Source organism: Dama dama, chromosome 18 (genome assembly GCF_033118175.1).
Source record: "Dama dama isolate Ldn47 chromosome 18, ASM3311817v1, whole genome shotgun sequence".
In the NCBI taxonomy this organism is placed as follows: domain Eukaryota; kingdom Metazoa; phylum Chordata; class Mammalia; order Artiodactyla; family Cervidae; genus Dama; species Dama dama.
Genome location: NC_083698.1, coordinates 21,668,285 through 21,688,844, shown reverse-complemented (window position 1 = coordinate 21,688,844; position 20,560 = coordinate 21,668,285). Strand labels below are relative to the sequence as shown.

The 20,560-nt window shown below is 34.9% G+C and overlaps 1 protein-coding gene across 1 annotated transcript in view; it reads left to right on the top strand.

Moving 5' to 3' along the window:
• The window catches only part of DGKB (diacylglycerol kinase beta), an 820,417-nt gene that overhangs the window by 256,154 nt on the left and 543,703 nt on the right, over window positions 1-20,560 (top strand). The gene's annotated exons all lie outside the window — the stretch shown is intronic.

The window sequence follows — 20,560 nt, the reverse complement described above, 5'->3', positions numbered from 1 at the left end:
GTGAAGCAGTTATTTTACAAAACAAACCATTTTATATCCATAATGCAGTTCTCATTTTTTTTAAACAACATGGAAATTAACTAGCTGGAACTTCAGTTTGATGTGAAAAAATACAACAACTAAGAAATGTTAGACAAATACTTTTCTAAAGGTCAACTTAGAAATTAATCAAATTACTCAATTTGCACCCACTTATGATTCATTTTGTAATTATCTGTAAAATACTGGATGTATTTAAATGCCTTTATTTAAAAAAATTAAAAACTCTTTATTTTCTCAAACTGCAAAGAAAAAGCAGAAGAAAATACCTCCATGTTGCTGAGGATAGCAATAACCAATTCTAAATTTCCCTTCATCGTGTAAGAATTACTAGACATCCTGTAGTAAATAAGATTAATTAAAATTAATGAGAGCCATATTAATTTTTTTATTCTTTTGTAGTATTTTCTTAAAGAGAAAGAACTTGTGGAATTTTTATATATTTGCATTTAAAAAAATATATAGTAATTTGTACTGGTTTAGATGCACTCAATCTCAGATTTTAACTCTAAGAAAAAAATCTATTACATCATTCTATTATCCAGCTATCTGTGTAAAACCCTACTAAATTCAGTGAGCCAGGGGACTATTTCTCTGACCTACTTATGTCAGCCTCTCATCTTATAAGCTCAAGAATGAGATAAGTTCTTTTATTATCCCATCCTTCTTTTCTTTGAAAGAATCAAAGGTAAAGAACATGTGTTGAATAAATGGTTTTGTCTTGAACAATCTTGCAGACTCTTTCGTTGCTTTTGTAGACACTTTTGATTCTGAAGATTTATTTTCTCATTAAATCTTCCTAAGGTTTTTTTTTTATCATGATTTGTATCTCAGCATTTGCTGTATTCTCATTTTCTTGGTACTAACTGAAGTGTTAGGCACTGTTAACCACCTCATCCTTCATGAACATCTACCTTCCTTGACTCCCATTATCCCACCCTCTCCTGATTCTTCTTGTGTTTCTCTGGATACTTGCTTTTTATATTTTTCCTGGTTTTCAAGAGTTCAACCTGCCCCATGTTGGCTTCCATCCATATGCCCTCCCCTCACTCGCATGCCATGGCTTTCTGCTCTTAACATTCTTCCCAATGAGATCTTGCTTATTCATTTATTTCATTATTGTGTTAATTTATATTAAGTTCAACCTCTGCTTATGAGTCTCAAGTGCTTCAACTTGGAGGTTTCATGTTGTTTACATGCATGATATATTATTATAAGTAATAACAATAACTCCTACTTATTGAGCACATATATTATACCAGCTACTATGTTAAATATCTTAGTCCATTCAAAAAGTGTTTATTGTTTAGTATGTGCCCAATAGTATTAACAGTGGAAAGAAACCCAAATAAAATCTTTACCTTCATCAGGTTTTCATTCCAGTGGGGTGAAATAGGCAATAAGCAAAGCAATAAGTAAGTTATTTAGTACCTGTTTGTGCCTCAGATGGTAAAGAATCTACCTTCCATGTGGGAGACCCAAGTTCAATCCCTGGGTGGGAAAGATCCCCTGAAGAAGGGAATGGCAACCCACTCCAGCATTCTTGCCTGGAAAATTCCATGGACAGAGGAGCCTGGAGGGCTTTAGTCCGTGGGGTCACGAAGAGTTGGGCATGACTGAGCAACAAACACTTTCGATTTTATATTAAATTACTGGTGGTATTTAAAGTTGAAAGGACAAAATTAAAGTGGGAAAAGAAAAGGAATGTTGGAACTGCAATTATAAAAGAGTAAGTTAAGAGTTCAAGGAAAATAGTACGAGTTCAAAGGAACAGTAGGGCGAAGAGTTGAGGACTGTGAGAGAGTTGCTATTGTGGCTCTCTGGGGACAGATCTCTGTAGACAGAGGAGTCAGCAAGGAGAAGCCTGACATATCTGAAGAGCATCAAAGGCATCAATGCCTGGGCCTGTTTTACAGGGTGAATAATAGTAGACAAGTTCAAATATGTCTTCAGATTTTCATATGCATAGGACAACTTAGGGATTCTAAGGTCTTTAGCCTTTACTGTGAAAGAAATTGGAAGTCAGACCAGATGAGGGAATGATCTGACTTCTATATTTAAAAGAACATCAGTCTAACTGGTGTGTTTAGGGGCTAACAGTGGGAAAAGGAAAGGATGCCTAGATTTTCTTTAGAAAAGTAGGAAGCTGGCTCATTGCTGAGAGCAGGGTGGTTGGAGAGTTTTGCAGATCAGGAAGAAATTAGACAACAGTCACTTGGAGAATGGGAGCTATGTGGATCAAGGAAATACCAGATGATTGCCAGGGAATAAGGAACAGTCTCGGGTTAATAATAGTGAGTGTAGAACAAGGTCAGTAAACTTGAATGGGTACATTTCTCTGGTGATATTCAGTCTTATTTCTCCAGTTATATTCTAACTTCAGGAGTAGAATAGCCGTGGGTCAGCTTTAATGAGACTGTGTTTTACCCAATATGATCAAGGGAGAGGGAAGCAAAGGACTTGAGAGTGTGTGCAAGTGAGTGATTGTAGGAATTGGTTGTGGAATTTAAGCTGGGAAACGAGGGAGCTAAGGACATGGACAGTAATATACAGTAAGGGGTGTTAGCAAAATACATTTGTGGATTGCAGTGGGATCAAAGGTTGTTGAAATCAACCTTAGTAGTGTCAAGTTACAAGAATGAGTGAGATAACAGTTGAGATTATGGAGGGGTTGCAGTTACTGATGATGATAGGTATGAATTAATTTAAACATCACAGTGATGCCAAAAAGTAAATATTGTAACTTTCTCGATTTTACCTATGAGAAAAGTGAGAAACAGAGATTAAGTAAATTTTCGGTGTCAGATGGCTATGAAGTAGCAATCCGAGATTGGAACCCCAAAACAATCATTCCAGAGCTTGTACACTGAGCTCATCATTTCTAGCCTTTCTCCAAGTCCCAAGATAGATCTTCTCCTATTGGCCTTTTCTAGAACCTTCATTCTCCAACCTTCCCAAGCCAGAAGCCTAAGAATTATCATTGGTGCTTCATCTTGAATATCAAATTTATCATCAGGCAGCCTATACTGATGTTCTTACTTCTCTCTTTTGCCTTCAACCCAACTGTAACTGTCTCATATGTTACTCGCAAATTGTTTTTCAGAATTGTCCTCATATTAGTAGAATTTTTATAGAATTGCCTCTTCTTTGCATTCTCCACACTGCTTCCTGGATCCACTTTCAAAAACACAATAAAATATTTTCCTACTCAAATATTTTAAAATGCTTAAAATGTTTTTAGTGATTCCTATTTGAGTTACAAACTCTCTAGTAAGGTAAACAAGGCTCTTTAACTGAATCACTCCACCTAATCCATTACACACCATCTTACATGCTAGAAATCAAGGATTTGACCTACTTGAAATTCTCTAAGTATATCTGCTCTCCAAAGCCTTTGTGCTTTTGTACAAGTCAATAAATTGGCCTGAATCACTGCCTTGCTGCCTTGCTAAGTAGAAATTAAAGTTTACTGTCTGATCATGGAATTAGTACTTGATTCTTAAACCCATTAGCTATTTAAATACTAAAACTTTATACAAGTTAATAAAGTTGTTCTGCACACAAAATTGCTTAATATGCTTCAACTGATAGGCTCTGAGGCTTTTCAATTTGTGAACTTTCAGTAACTTCCCAGGAATGATTTCACACTGTATCTGCTGCTGGAATTTTTAAACTTTCATTGAAAGAAAATCCTTAGTCCTCACACATAATACAATATTTTTTATCCTCTAATAACAACTTTCTTCTTAAAAACTATAAGTTCTCAGATTCTCATGATCATGTGAGTTTCAAACTCAGTAGCAATGTGGTGATTAACATTATTTATAGCTCATTTGAGAAAATATGGAATGAAGAATTAAAACATAACATTTTATTGAAGCTTTTATCCCTTGTCTTTGACTCTATTGTCAGGAATCAGTTATTTAATGAGCAATGTAAACTCACTACAGATTAGATGTCTTACCTCTGTTTGAAGCATTTTAATGGCATACTTCTAGGTCAGGGTCAGTAGCAACAGTCTTCTTATATTTTAGAGCATCCCTTCAGGTATTAATTTTATTCATTTATTCTTTAAAATTTCTATATCTCTCTTCTCAGCCCCCAGACTCTCCCAGATACTTATTAGCTTTAATGATTCAATAGATATGTGCTCACCTGTTATGAAGATTAGCCAAGTCAGCATGTTCTTTGCACTGATGACATGCTTTTATAAGTGTACACTAAAAATTACTTCCACAGTTAATTTGTCTTGATAGTGTCTATTTCCATAAAAATATACTAAAGCCAACTACTCTGAAATTAAAATAGAAATGTAATCAATGAGTCTGTATATCAAATATAATCATAGATTTCTGGAATTGCAGTTGATTTCTAGCATATTTTGAGTATACTATCAAAAGAAGCTTTACCGTGTAAAAGTTATCTAGGTTCTTTGTGACTGTGTTTATGTATCTCTAATGCTTTCTCTGAGGATTTTCCAGCAAAAAAAAAAAATAAAAATGATTAGAACTATTATCTCTCTACTTCCATATTGAAGATAATTCAGAACTGTTTACAAAGGTAGATTTCTTGAAGGTCTATTCTCATCTCACCTCCAAACAACTGGAAAGTGAATCCAATCCAATCCAATTAGTCAGGACTCTTGATCAGCAGCTTAATTTCTAGAAAAAGCCATTAACCCTTACCAAATGATAGTCAAAACAGATGTTCTTCCTTTAATGGACTCCATCAAAAATGCATTCCTGATTCTTGTTTTGGATCACACTCAGAAATCTCACATTCCCAATCCCAATCAAATGTCAATGTATAAATTGTAATAATTTCATATAAATCATCACCTGATAAGCATGAAAATTGCCCACTCTTTTATGAGTTTTACTCCTAACCCAAGCAGATTTGGTCCATGTTGTTTCAGTCCCTCAGAGGTTTGCTTTAGTTATTTTGGACCACTGTGTCATCAACCTACACTGAAAGGCTTTAAAAAAATAATATGAAGCTGCCCCATTGTAACGAAAAAGGTATGTTTTTAGAGATGACTTCATTTTCTAATAGAAGTCCCTTTCCACTCTGTTTATCATGGTTTAATAACCTCTGAATGTTATTATTGTTATCATGTTTCATCTTCTATCCTTAAGAAGAATAGAGTTAAATTTATACTGACATTTGACTGTGATGCTGGGTTGTATGTTTTTTATTTCCTTGTGCTAATCTATAAGTCTATTGTTACCCATTTCATAAATTTTGTTCACTATAATGGTCTCATTCAATACTTCTGAAATTATTTTTGAAAGTACAAAATTTTTTTAGGTCCCAGAAATCAATGGAATGGGCCAGACAGAGTACATCTGATTTTCAGAATAATTTTGTAGTGGAAGCTTTAAATTTGATACTTCCCTAGAGCTATGGTCTAGTCTTACATTAATTATAAATTTTATGTATTTTTTTTCTAATGATCAGGCTGAGTGTCTATAATTACATGTGTTTTTATAATAATTTTTCAGCTTGTGTTAGGGTTTTATTCAATTAATTCTGCTCCTGTTAACAAATGAATACTTGAGATGTCTCCTGAGGAAATAGCTTTTTTAACTTTATATTTGAACAGCAAAAACATATCATCATAAAAATCATTTCTATTATATTTAGCTCTGTGATTTAATTTTCTCTTTATAAAATAATTACTTTACATGATAATTTAAAAGCAAGCTTCTATTCTCTAACTAAGGGGCTAATTATTTAGTAATTTTCTATATCAATGTATATTAGTAAAGTTGATAAAACATGAAGACTATGTAATGTTGATTACTTTAAATCTGGATTTATATTACATGTAAGTATCCATTCTTCATGTAACTGTTAAGACTATGCCTTTAAATTGTTTTTAAGATCATTGTTGATAAACAATGTATATTATTTTTATTTATAATAGCGGCAGTGCCAGATTCCTCCTGTTTTTTCTTTTCTTTCCTTCTTTCTTCCTTCTTTCCACTGACTTTTATTGAAGTCACCAAAGCTAAAAATTCAGATAAGAACAGTTCTCTTATTTACTGTAATTTTGACTCTGTTGGGCAAGACAGGCAAAGAGATTACATATTCCAGTGTGGTAAATATTGACTTACTGGGGCTTTTCAGTGAAAAGAATCTTCATCTATTCTGAGGGTAATTCAAAGAGTAAATGAAAATTTTCTTAAATGTAGGATTCTTGAGCTGAATCTTGAATAAAACAAGGATTTGGCCAGTGAATGCAAAGTGAGCTTTGTACGGTTAGTCTCAGAAATAAGAGAGCACAGGGTGAGATCTTGAAACAGCAAAATGTTTATTAAGTTTTATGAATAAATGCGAGGTGTGGAGAGACAGACAAGACAAAGTCTGAGATGGTGAAAAGCCTGACCTTTCTTTTAAGGAAGTGGGCTTTATCCAGTATAAATAAGGGAGTACATGATCAGATTTGTGTTTTCGAAAGATAATTCAATTACAGTAAATTTAAAGCAGGGAGCAGAGGAGATATGAGAGTACAGTCACTAGGTTGTGAGGGAAAAAAATCACAAAACACCAACAGAGGAAGAAAATGAGGGAAAGAGGATAGAAGATCATAGCAGAAAACAGAATATTAGGGATTGATTTGATTTCAGGATAAATTAATTTCAGAGGATGGTAAAGTCCATTATGTTGAACCAGAAAATGAGTGTTAACACTTTATTATATGAGAACTATGCATTTATTGTATATAACTTATTAAAAACAATATGAAATGACTAGAAAAACATTTAAAAGTCTCTAAAACAGTTATATAAGAACAATTATTAACATATCAATAGAACCACTACTTAAGTTTACCTGTTGATGTTTAAATGTTTATTTTGGCATTTTTGTAATTAGCCTTGACATATCATGTACTATCCTATTTTACCATATAAACTGACATCATTAAGTGTCTATATATTTCTACATACTGTGTAACATCAATTAATGGTTGTATAATATCTCATTAATTGAAGATATAGTTCAGTTGAAACAGTGTTTATATTTAGCATATTTGCAAGTCTTACTTTGACCTTATAAATAACACTTTAGTGAACATCTTTATGAAGAGTAGCTTCTCCAAGTTGCTCTCTAATCAGAACTACAAAGTATTACTTTTTCCCCAAACATACCTATTTTCTTCTGCAAATGGAACAGATTTCACAGTTGTTTTTTCTGTACTATGAACACACCTCCAAATCAGGAATACAGGACAGCGATGCATCCTAAATCAAACACTAGTTTTACAGTCACAAAGAGTCGGACACAGCTGAGTGACTGAACTGAACTGAATTGATTCCTTATTTAAATATTTAAAAGATTGATTAGGTGGGACTATTTTATCTTACTTTTAAACAGACATAATATTATCAGAATATACTGTAAAGATAGTATTCATTGACAGGAAGTGATAGAAAACAAAGAATATGTTTAGCAACCTGCTTCTTTGGACCAGTTGTGGTATGTTCTTCCTGGAACAATTTTCTCTTATTGTAATATCCTATATTACCTGAAATTCACCTTTATGAATGCCAACAAAATAAATAATAAAACTTGTTAGCTCAGAGAAAGGAAGGCAAAACTTCTGAGAGAATATATGTGTTAAACATAGTCTTTAGATTTGATTCATATGGTTCCAATTCTACCTTTCTCTTCTTTGCTGTGACTTTGCAATGTGGCCAAGTCATGGTGCTGCTGAGGCAGCAATATGTTTATCTTTAGGTATAACAGCCTCAGAGAACCATATGTCTCTATTAACTTTTCCTCTTATTCCGGTCTTTCTTACTCTTCCACTATTATAAGAATTCTACTAAATTATGCATTGTAGATATGGTAAGTCTTAAATAGCAGAGAGTATGTTAAATCTTTCCTCCGAGCATGTGTTTACCCCTCAGTGATGTCAGAGGCCTGTTAGGGAGTGGAAGTATCACATACGCTTTCTTTGTCACAGTCCCAGGATTCTAAGTTCTTCCTGTCCCATCTTTCACTTAACCCTAACCAGTCACTGTTAATAGCAACAAGCTCCATACCAAACATCAGCTAATTAAAAGGAGGAGGGAGATATTTGAATTCTCTGTGATTTTGAATGTTAGATATTGAATTCTCATTAACCTTATTTTCTGAACTAGTCAGAGAGTGCACAGAAGTGTCGAGAGTCTGGGAGAGAGGTGTGAACAGTTGGCTAAGGATGTGACTTGCTGCACGTTTTACTTAACATCATTTCAGCTGCTTCATTTTCCATTTACCTCTTTAACCTTAACCACAGTTACTAAAGTCATCTATTTCCTTGAAAATTCTTTATGTAAGGTACCATAGGTTTGTGCCTATGTAATTTTCATTTTTTGTCTAAAGAGTGGAACAAAGCACGTTGTCAGTGCTCAATAAATGTTTCATCAATGTCATTACTTAATATTCATTTAATTAATATTCATTATAGATCAATTCATAATTGTCATCAGAGTAATGATAGGCAAGAAGGAATCTCATTTTTCCCCATATTTTGAAAATCTAACTCAGACCCAATTTCACGGTAGTATTCATAAAGGAGAGCTGCTTTTTTAAATTTATTTTTTACATATATAAAATTAAATTCTGAATGTTCTTATATTTTTGCCTGTGGTTTTTTGCTTCAAAATCAAATGAAGGATATATTATTGGAGAGAGCTATAATGTTTATAAAATATCTGTAGATCCATTTTGTTTGGGTGTAGTCTTCATGTACTTTAAAGGGCCATACATAGTACAAGAAGGCTGAAAAGGACCCAGCGTCATTTAGTGATGATTCCATCATCTGCACTTGTGAGGTTAACCATTTATATATTACTTTGTCTTAGTTAGTTTTATTGGTTTCTGAAGAACCCATCTTTATGCTAACCTAGGCTATATTATACAAACTATGTATACCCGTAGGCAGGGTCTAATATAGAAGAGAAGTTAATATATCATAGTAATTATATTCTTACCCAATGATTATGGTAGAATTCTATTTCTGAGGCTAAATATTTTTAGTTTATTTTTTAATAGGACTACAGAAATATTCCTACAAGTTTCTATGATATTTTATGTCTAAAATATTGCTGTATCCAGAACAAGTTATAATATTTTTTTAAAGAAACAAAATACCTTCTTGGTTTTGTCAAAAACAAAACACTGGTACTTCCCTGGTAGCACAATGGATAAGAATCTGCCTGCCCGTGCAGGGGACGTGGGTTCAATCCCTGGGCTGGGAAGATTCCACATGCCTCGAGGGGCTAAGCTGTGAACCACAAGCAGTGAGCCCATGCTCTGGAGGCCACAAGCCCCAACTGCTGAGCCCATGTGCTGCGAGCTGATGTCTGCGTGCCTAGAGCCTGTGCTCTGCAACAAGAGAGGCCAGCACAACGAGAAACATGTGCACTGCAGCTGGAGAGGTGCCCCCACTTGCTGCAACTAGAGAAAGCCCGTGCAAAGCAACAAAAGCCCAGCACAGCCACAGTTAAAAACAAACAAGCAACCCCCCCCCCAAAAAAAAAAAAAAATGACTAATATGGCATAAACTGGAAGTTCAGTTACTTGAAAATCTGACTGAAATCTAAAACATGTAGACAAAAACGAAGCGTTAAAAATCTTCAAAACCTAAAATCTCTGAAATAGACTCAAAATAAAGAACATCATGTATATGCCTGACTCTAATGTGAGGATGTGAGGTTAGCTCTTAATGAATTGTTATTCCACAACTTATTACCAACAATATTCTAGGCAACTTATATGAATATACTGTGAGCAGTAATATAAAACGGAATGTTTGTGCCAAATTGTTAGACTTAGAAATTTATGTGAAAGTATCCTAAAAAGATGACAAAGATAATTCAAAAATTTGTAGCTGAGTTACTTAGTAGCCTTCAGAAAAGGGGAAAATATTGATTTGACAGCATTCACACCTTAAAAACAAATGATTCTCTTAGAGGAAACTCTTCTTTTTGTCAGTGTATTACTAAGACTCAAAATTAACTTCTTCCATGTGAGATCATATTGGTGTGGGACTACACATCAGTAATATTGCTGTAATTGGTCTGGTAGTGTTTTTTTCCTTTGGTTTTGCTTGTTATAACAACTGTCAATGCAGACTGATGGCTTGTGGCCAAAGTGCACTTTAGTGTAAATGAGTCTACCTATTGCCAAAATAAAAACAAAATAGTAATAATTCTGCAATAAGTAAATAAACAAGCATAGCAGTTAAAAATTAGATGGATGTAATACATAAAGATTGATTGCGGCAATCAGACAGATGAAAATGCTGGTAAAGTTACAAGACCAAGAATACTAAATAAAACATCTCTTTCACAACATACTGATTTGAAAGGGATATCTAGCAGGTCAAGAAAATATGTGGAGGAAAAAAGTAATGCCTTGGCAGAAACTAAAATGTATCAGTATCTACATAGGGAAAATCAGCATTGAGAACAACTGAATCAGTAATTTGGAGGAAAACGTTAAGAAACTCCTCCAATGAAAACGAGGAGAATGAGAAGATAGAAAGAGACCTTGCTACCCCCTAAACAAAAAATTAACACTATTCTGTCTAAATATATTGAGGAAAATTAAGTTGAACTAAAAACTGAGTGCTCAGTCTTGTCCAACTCTTTGAGACCCTATATACTGTAGTCCACCAGGCTCTTCTGTCCATGGGATTTCCCAGGCAAGAATACCAGAGTGAATTGCCATTTCTTTCTCCAGAGGATCTTCCCAACCCAAGGAAAGAACCCATGTCTCTTACATTTCCTGCATTGGCAGATTGATTCTTTACCACTGTGCCATCTTGAAAAAGAACCTAAAGAACCTACATTTCTTCAAATTTACTTATCTACCTAATGCAATTTCCATGTAATACTCTTTGCTTGACAAAATGATTCCAAAGTTTGCCTGAAAGAATAAATGTGCACAAACATATTATAAATTCTGAGGAAGGAAAGTAAGGAAAGACCTGTATTAACAAATCTTAAGAATATATTTACTAAAGCTACAGTAATCAAAATCATGGAATAGTAGCTCTGGGAGTTACAAAGAACTGGAAGAAGATATAAAACATACTGAACTAGATGTAATCGTGTGGTATGTGATGAATGTTGCATATCCAATCTGGAAGGGGCTAGTGGAATTTATGCATGTTGAGATTACTCTATAGCCATATAGTAAGCTAAACTAAGATAAATTCTACTTTCCACCTTTTCCAAAATCAAACGTGAATTGAGGATTTAATTTTTGCCTTTTTAAAAATTTTTTAATTTTTATTATTTTTTTTTATTAGTTGGAGGCTAATTACTTCACAACATTTCAGTGGGTTTTGTCATACATTGATATGAATCAGCCATGGATTTACACGCGATCCCCCCTCCCACCTCCCTCTCCACCCGATTCCTCTGGGTCTTCCCAGCGCACCAGGCCCGAGCACTTGTCTCATGCATCCCACCTGGGCTGGTGATCTGTTTCACCATAGATAGTATACATGCTGTTCTTTTGAAATATCCCACCCTCACATTCTCCCACAGAGTTCAAAAGTCTGTTCTGTATTTCTCTGTCTCTTTTTCTGTTTTGCATATAGGGTTATCATTACCATCTTTCTAAATTCCATATATATGTGTTAGTATGCTGTAATGTTCTTTATCTTTCTGGCTTACTTCACTCTGTATAAGGGGCTCCAGTTTCATCCATCTCATTAGGACTGATTCAAATGAATTCTTTTTCATGGCTGAGTAATATTCCATGGTGTATATGTACCACAGCTTCCTTATCCATTCATCTGCTGATGGGCATCTAGGTTGCTTCCATGTCCTGGCTATTATAAACAGCGCTGCGATGAACATTGGGGTGCACGTGTCTCTTTCAGATCTGGTTTCCTCAGTGTGTATGCCCAGAAGTGGGATTGCTGGGTCATATGGCAGTTCTATTTCCAGTTTTTTAAGAAATCTCCACACTGTTTTCCATAGTGGCTGTACTAGTTTGCATTCCCACCAACAGTGTAAGAGGGTTCCCTTTTCTCCACACCCTCTCCAGCATTTATTGCTTGTAGACTTTTGGATAGCAGCCATCCTGACTGGCGTGTAATGGTACCTCATTGTGGTTTTGATTTGCATTTCTCTGATAATGAGTGATGTTGAGCATCTTTTCATGTGTTTGTTAGCCATCTGTATGTCTTCTTTGGAGAAATGTCTGTTTAGTTCTTTGGCCCATTTTTTGATTGGGTCATTTATTTTTCTGGAATTGAGCTGCAGGAGTTACTTGTATATTTTTGAGATTAATCCTTTGTCTGTTTCTTCATTTGCTATTATTTTCTCCCAATCTGAGGGCTGTCTTTTCACCTTACTTATAGTTTCCTTTGTAGTGCAAAAGCTTTTAAGTTTCATTAGGTCCCATTTGTTTAGTTTTGCTTTTATTTCCAATATTCTGGGAGGTGGGTCATAGAGGATCTTGCTGTGATTTATGTCGGAGAGTGTTTTGCCTATGTTCTCCTCTAGGAGTTTTATAGTTTCTGGTCTTACATTTAGATCTTTAATCCATTTTGAGTTTATTTTTGTGTATGGTGTTAGAAAGTGTTCTAGTTTCATTCTTTTACAAGTGGTTGACCAGTTTTCCCAGCACCACTTGTTAAAGAGGTTGTCTTTTTTCCATTGTATATCCTTGCCTCCTTTGTCAAAGATAAGGTGTCCATAGGTTCGTGGATTTATCTCTGGGCTTTCTATTCTGTTCCATTGATGTGTATTTCTGTCTTTGTGCCAGTACCATACTGTCTTGATAACTGTGGCTTTGTAGTAGAGTCTGAGGTCAGGCAGGTTGATTCCTCCAGTTCCATTCTTCTTTCTCAAGATTACTTTGGCTATTCGAGGTTTTTTGTATTTCCATGCGAATTGTGAAATTCTTTGGTCTAGTTCTGTGAAAAATACCGTTGGTAGCTTGATAGGGATTGCATTGAATCTATAGATTGCTTTGGGTAGAATAGCCATTTTGACAATATTGATTCTTCCAATCCATGAACACGGTATGTTTCTCCATCTGTTTGTGTCCTCTTTGATTTCTTTCATCAGTGTTTTATAGTTTTCTATGTATAGGTCTTTTGTTTCTTTAGGTAGATATACTCCTAAGTATTTTATTCTTTTTGTTGCAATGGTGAATGGAATTGTTTCCTTAATTTCTCTTTCTGTTTTTTCATTGTTAGTATATAGGAATGCAAGGGATTTCTGTGTGTTAATTTTATATCCTGCAACTTTACTATATTCATTGATTAGCTCTAGTAATTTTCTGGTAGAGTCTTTAGGGTTTTCTATGTAGAGGATCATGTCATCTGCAAACAGTGAGAGTTTCACTTCTTCTTTTCCTATCTGGATTCCTTTTACTTGTTTTTCTGCTCTGATTGCTGTGGCCAGAACTTCCAACACTATGTTGAATAGTAGTGGTGAGAGTGGGCACCCTTGTCTTGTTCCTGATTTCAGGGGGAATGCTTTCAATTTTTCACCATTGAGGGTGATGCCTGCTGTGGGTTTGTCATATATAGCTTTTATTATGTTGAGGTATGTTCCTTCTATTCCTGCTTTCTGGAGAGTTTTAATCATAAATGAGTGTTGAATTTTGTCAAAGGCTTTCTCTGCATCTATTGAGATAATCATAGGCAATATGTACGGCAAACACTAACGAGTATGAAAGAGGAAATTAATAGTAACACAATAATAGTGGGAGACTTTAATACCCCACTCACAACTATGGATAGATCAACTAAACAGAAAATTAACAAGGAAACACAGACCGTAAATGACACAATGGACCAGCTAGACCTAATTGATATCTATAGGACATTTCACCCCAAAACAATCAACTTCACCTTTTTCTCAAGTGCACACGGAAACTTCTCCAGAATAGATCACATCCTGGGCCATAAATCTGGTCTTGGAAAATTAAAAAAAAATTGAAATCATTCCAGTCATCTTTTCTGACCACAGTGCAGTAAGATTAGATCTCAATTACAGGAAAAAAAAATGTTAAAAATTCAAACATATGGAGGCTAAATAACACCCTTTTGAATAACCAACAAATCATAGAAGAAATCAAAAAAGAAATCAGAATATTTATAGAAATGAATGAAAATGAAAACACAACAACCCAAAACCTATGGGACACTGTAAAAGCAGTGCTAAGGGGAAGGTTCATAGCATTACAGGCTTACATCAAGAAACAAGAAAAAAACCAAATAAATAACCTAACTCTACACCTAAAGCAATTAGAGAAGGAAGAAATGAAGAACCCCAGGGTTAGCAGAAGGAAAGAAATCTTAAAAATCAGGGCAGAAATAAATGCAAAAGAAACTAAAGAGACCATAGCAAAAATCAGCAAAGCTAAAAGCTGGTTTTTTGAAAAAATAAACAAAATTGACAAACCATTAGCAAGACTCATTAAGAAACAAAGAGAGAAGAACCAAATTAACAAAATTAGAAATGAAAATGGAGAGATCACAACAGACAACACTGAAATACAAAGGATCATAAGAGACTACTACCAGCAGCTCTATGCCAATAAAATGGACAACTTGGATGAAATGGACAAATTCTTAGAAAAGTATAACTTTCCAAAACTGAACCAGGAAGAAATAGAAGATCTTAACAGACCCATCACAAGCAAGGAAATCGAAACTGTCATCAAAAATCTTCCAGCAAACAAAAGCCCAGGACCAGATGGCTTCACAGCTGAATTCTACCAAAAATTTAGAGAAGAGCTAACACCTGTCTTACTCAAACTCTTCCAGAAAATTGCAGATGAAGGTAAGCTTCCAAACTCATTCTATGAGGCCACCATCACCCTAATTCCAAAACCAGACAAAGATGCCACAAAAAAAGAAAACTACAGGCCAATATCACTGATGAACATAGATGCAAAAATCCTTAACAAAATTCTAGCAAACAGAATCCAACAACATATTAAAAAAAATCATACACCATGACCAAGTGGGCTTTATCCCAGGAATGCAAGGATTCTTTAATATCCGCAAATCAATCAATGTAATACACCACATTAACAAATTGAAACATAATTTTTGCCTTTTGAAAGCCTTTTTATTTTTTTTCCTAAAGAGAAAAATAAAAGTTGACAGCTTTGGTCAATCAAAATTTTCTTTATAAAATGGTAAAGGTTAAAAAAAAAAAAAAAAGAAAATGGTAAAGGTTAAACTTTACGAATCAAGATAAACATAAGCATTGTAACAAAAAGCCCTGTTTTGTAAAAATAATGCAAATAACTAAAAAAAATAGTTTTAAGACTTAAAGCTTATAAATATTCAAGACCATCACACTGAAAAATGAAATAAACTTTTTTGAAATGATATTGCTCATTGTTGAAAAGGATTACAAAATTGGCTATTCTCTTTAAACATTGGTAAGATCAAATTGCCCCAAACTGTCCTAAAAGCTTCCAAATATGTCTTAGTGTTGATATTTCTGCTTGTTCCCCCAATCCCACCCCCCCGGCAAAGAAAGATTGAGGTTCAGTTCAGTTCAGTTCAGTCGTTCAGTGGTGTCTGACTCTTTGTGACCCCATGAATCGCAGCACGCCGGGCCTCCCTGTCCAACACAAACTCCCGGAGTTTACGCAAACCCATGTCCATCGAGTCGGTGATGCCATCCAACCATCTCATCCTCTGTTGTCCCCTTCTCCTCCTGCCTCCAATCCCTCCCAGCATCAGGGTCTTTTCCAATGAGTCAACTCTTCGCGTGAGGTGGCCAAAGTATTGGAGTTTCAGCTTCAGCATCAGTCCTTCCAATGAACACACAGGACTGATCTCCTTCAGGATGGACTGGCTGGATCTCCTTGCAGTCCAAGGGACTCTCAAGAGTCTTCTCCGACACCACAGTTCAAAAGCATCAATTCCTCAGTGCTCAGCTTTCTTCACAGTCTCACATCCATACATGACCACTGGAAAAACCATAGCCTTGACTAGACGGATCTTTGTTGGCGAAGTATTGTCTCTGCTTTTTAATATGCTGTCTAGGTTGGTCATAACTTTCCTTCCAAGGAGTAAGCATCTTTTAATTTCATGGCTGCAGTCACCATCTGCAGTGATTTTGGAGCCCCAAAAAATAAAGTCTGACAGTTTCCACTGTTTCTCCTTTATTTCCCATGAAGTGATGGGACCAGATGCCATGATCTTAGTTTTCTGAATGTTGAGCTTTAAGCCAACTTTTTCAGTCTCCTCTTTCAGGGCTAATATACAGATCTGATTTCATTACAGTAGAAATACATGCTTTATATCATTCCTTTCTTCTACATTTTAAATTTTGAGTTCAGTAAAAATGAGTCCCTTCACCACTAGACATTTAAGAATAATTCCACCTTGGAAAGGTAACCTTTGTTGGTTAAGTTTTTGGGCTTTAATGATTCTAGGTGAAATGGTGGCACTCATGAAGTATTTATATACATGCTTTCTTCTGTTTTCCTGTTTAAATATAACTTGTCTATTCTCAACTTTCACTTGAAACTTGAGCCAGAATTGATTTATATATAACATTTTGTCCATACATCAGTTTAATGCAATTTAGTGCAGTGATTTTTTTTAACTCAGTCTTAGTTCAACCTATGTTTTCTCTTAATATGGAATAAGGATAGTTTAGTTCTGTGAGAGACCTCCATGCCCACTCTTTGCTTTTCAGTCCAGATGATAAAAATCTATCATTCTAAATTCTGTTCCTAACACTAATAGGAACTTTCACCAATTCCTTCTCATTTACCCAAGAAAACCCAAGTTCTAGAGGAATACAGCACATCACCTCTTGTTTTATTCCTATGACATTACTCTTATTTCATCCCCGCCACTAATATTCTCAAATTATGTCATGTGGTTACCAGTTCTCCAACATCCTTGAGTTATCCAAGGCCTATATTCCTCCAATTTCTTTCATTCAAGCATTGTCTGCCTCTCTCTTTCCTAGAGCTCCTGAATTTTTTCCTTTTATGGTATTAGTCACAATCTAATAATATACTGATTTGCAAGCTTCCAATTGAAAAAATCTCAAACAAGGTGTAGTTTAACATGCTTATGATAGGTAGCATTTGATAGCACTATAATTCGAGCCCAGCACTTGAACTTCTCTGTTTATACACTTAGTTGTTTATTTGTCAAAGAGCCCATACCGGATGAAGGGGCTGTTTTTTCTCACGTGAATGTTGTTTTCCATATTTAGGTATGGATGTGGTCTTTTCCTGCCTCTTACTGTAGCCATAGGGATTTGCAGGTGTATATTCAGTGTATAGGTATCTGCAGGTGTAGATACATTCACTGTATCAAATTTCCTCCTTCCTCCTCAACCTACATTATTCTAATTTCTGACTGTAAAATGGGTCTAAAACTACTCTGGCCTTCCTAAATCCAATGTCACTCTTTGTAGTTGGATTCCCAAGGAGTTTATATGTGATATAAGAGAGAGGAATATTTCTTTATTAAAAATAATCTTTGAAGAAGGAAATGGCAACCCACTCCAACATCCTTGCCTGAAAAAATCCCATGGACAGAGGAGCCAGGCAGGCGACAGTCCATGGGGTCGCAGAGAGTTGGATACCACTGAATGACTCAGCAAAAATAATCTTTAAGGGAGGAGAAAGCAGAAAAGGAAAGAGGCAGGCTTTGAGCAAGGAAGTGGTCACAGAGAGAGTTTAAACCTTCATCTAAATCTTGAAGGCTCTCGGACAAAATCATATCATAGGATTTTTCAAACAAGGGAGTGGCATTCTATAACCCGTGTGTGCGTGCTAAGTCGCTTCAGTCGTGTCTGATTCTTTGCGACCCAATGGACTGTAGCCCACCAGGCTCCTCCATCCATGGGATTTTCCAGGCAAGAATACTGGAGTGGGTTGCCATTTCCTTCTCCAGGGGATCTTCCCCACCCAGCAATTGAGTTCATATCTCTTATGTCTACCTTCACTGGCAGGCGGGTTCTTTACCACCAGCGCCACCTGAGAAGCCCCTTTGTAACCTGTATCAGTCATTTATTAGCTGTGGCCTCCTGCAGGATAGGAGGTGCTCCCTGGAGAGCCTGCTCCAATGAGCAAAGGATAATTCTGCCGAAAATGGGATAGCTGGGAGTTCTCAGCAGTCAATACTCAGAGCAGCTGGGGATCGATGCCCTGTTCAGGTAACTGTGGATCTGCTTTGGTCTGCTAGCAGCATCTACGAGACACCCTTTCCAAGAATGGTCTTTTTTGAATCCTCGACAGTATTTGACAGTATTTGAAATGCTCTGTTGTTATATTCTGTTAAATTCAACTATGGCATTTCTACTAGTTTTTCTTCTGCTTCTCTAGCCACACATCCACATCGCTAAATTCCTAGTCCTCTATCTATTCTTAAATATGTGTAGATATCCATTTTAAGTTATATTCTCATGTCATTATGCTCTGTATAAATTACCTCCAATTTCATGAGCACAACTACCGCGTTTGAATATATCTGTTCTCCCTTACGCCCTTTAGATCTGAATAGTCAGTGTCACGTTTTAAATTTCCTTTGAGAGGCCTCAAAGCCGATATACCAGGAATGGTGTATCTCTTTTTGTCTAGCACCTAATTCAATTTGACATATAATAGGTGCTCAATGAATATTTACTGAGTTAATGAATAACAGTCAGCTCTTTTATTCCAAACAGTCATCACTCTCTTTCCTGAGTCAGAAAGAAAATACATCACACAATGATAGAAATATTCAATACAAATCAAAGTGAATAGGCAATAACAAAGCTTATTTTTTAAAAAATCATTGATAACCAATGATAATTGAATTTTATTGTTATAAGCTAATAAAATTGAGTTTGAAGTGTGTCATGATAACATTAGTGAATGTCAAATTAGCATGGCATTTCTGGAGTGGCATTTGAAGTATTTTATAATTATTACTATACTTTGAAAAACTTGTGATTGTTATGTTGTTGTAGTTATATAAAGTATCCAATAGATGGTACTGTAAAATGCCTAATGTTTAAAGTGGTATTGCAGGTAGAGAGTTTAAGCAAAGAGAAATTCTGGGAGAATTAAGATGTTTTCCCCTGGATATTAAATTATATTTAAAATTGGATTTTAAGAATATAGCTTAAGTAGCACAATAGTTCATGTGAAATATTATAAATATTTTCTTAATTCTCAGAAAATTCATGTATACTACAAGATGTAATTTTTAAATTATTCATATTATATTAGATTTTTTGGTTCTTTTTGTGGTGATTACTATTAGTACCTGTGCTATTTTAGTTAATGCTATTCAAATCACAGCATTTTCAGTAAGCAACCATAGCTGCATGTCTGTTAACTGAAGTTCTAAAAAACCTTTTATGTTTAAAATAAAACAAACTAGTATGCGATAATCTTCTTGCTTAGCAAGAATGAGTCCATTATTTCTTTCAGTTTTGGGTTTTCCTGAGACCAATTTAGTATCTGAATGAAGCATTATATCATTTTGTAAATATAACATGCATTCAGAACATTTACAAATATATAATTTACGAAGTTAAAATTTCTTATGAAAAGTAAGCTATAATTGTCAATATTGACAGATTGGTTGGAGGCATGTATGAAAAAGAGAAATTTGTAGATGGCTTAGTTTATCTTAGAGCTCATTCAGAATTTCCATTACAAATTTCCTCTGTATATTTATTTGTAAGTATGAATACCAAATTTTGACTACCAGAATAAAGTTTTATTAAACCTACTTCTAAAGCTAAAAATGTCTGAGGAATTATGTAGTATAGAAGGTTTAAAATTTTCTGTTTATCTTAAATATACAGAGATGCTGCATAGCTTTAAAATTTTTTGCTGCTGTTTATGATACTGCTCTTGAATAATGCTGAGTATTCCTTTGTGTGATGGTTATTTATCTTTTAATTTATTCAGTAAAATTTTATTGTATATGACATTATGCCAGGTATTAAACTAAGATAAATAGCTTTTAGGAAGAATGATTTTATGTGAATCAGCAGCTTCTTATGGGATATGCATCCGATGTCCTGTGGCTTCTTTATGCATTTACTATTTTTTCCATATTTTGTATAATCAGAACATGTGGTGTGATATTATATGTACTCCTACATGGAATATATCCTTAGGTACCCAGGAATCTTCTACTTAAAGGAAATATACAATTGAAGTAGCTTGATCCAGCATGAGTAATTGAGGATATCTTCTCTACTAAAAGAAAATAGTGCTTTCCCAACCATTATCTCCTAAGCCAGATTAGAATAAATAGATGAGACTTAAATAAAAAGGTATGAGATGAACATCTAATTGCCTGAATACTTCAAGTTAAAAATAACTTTTTTCCGCCCAACCTGTTCCATGTGATGATAAATTTATGGATTCATTAGGGAATAATGGGGCCTCTGGCATTTTATCCAGATTCTTTAAGATGTGTGTATGCATGTTGTATTATTCTCTTTTCAGAAATAATGGCACACACTGACTCATTTACTCAGATTTCCTAACATGCTGGATGTATGTAACATCA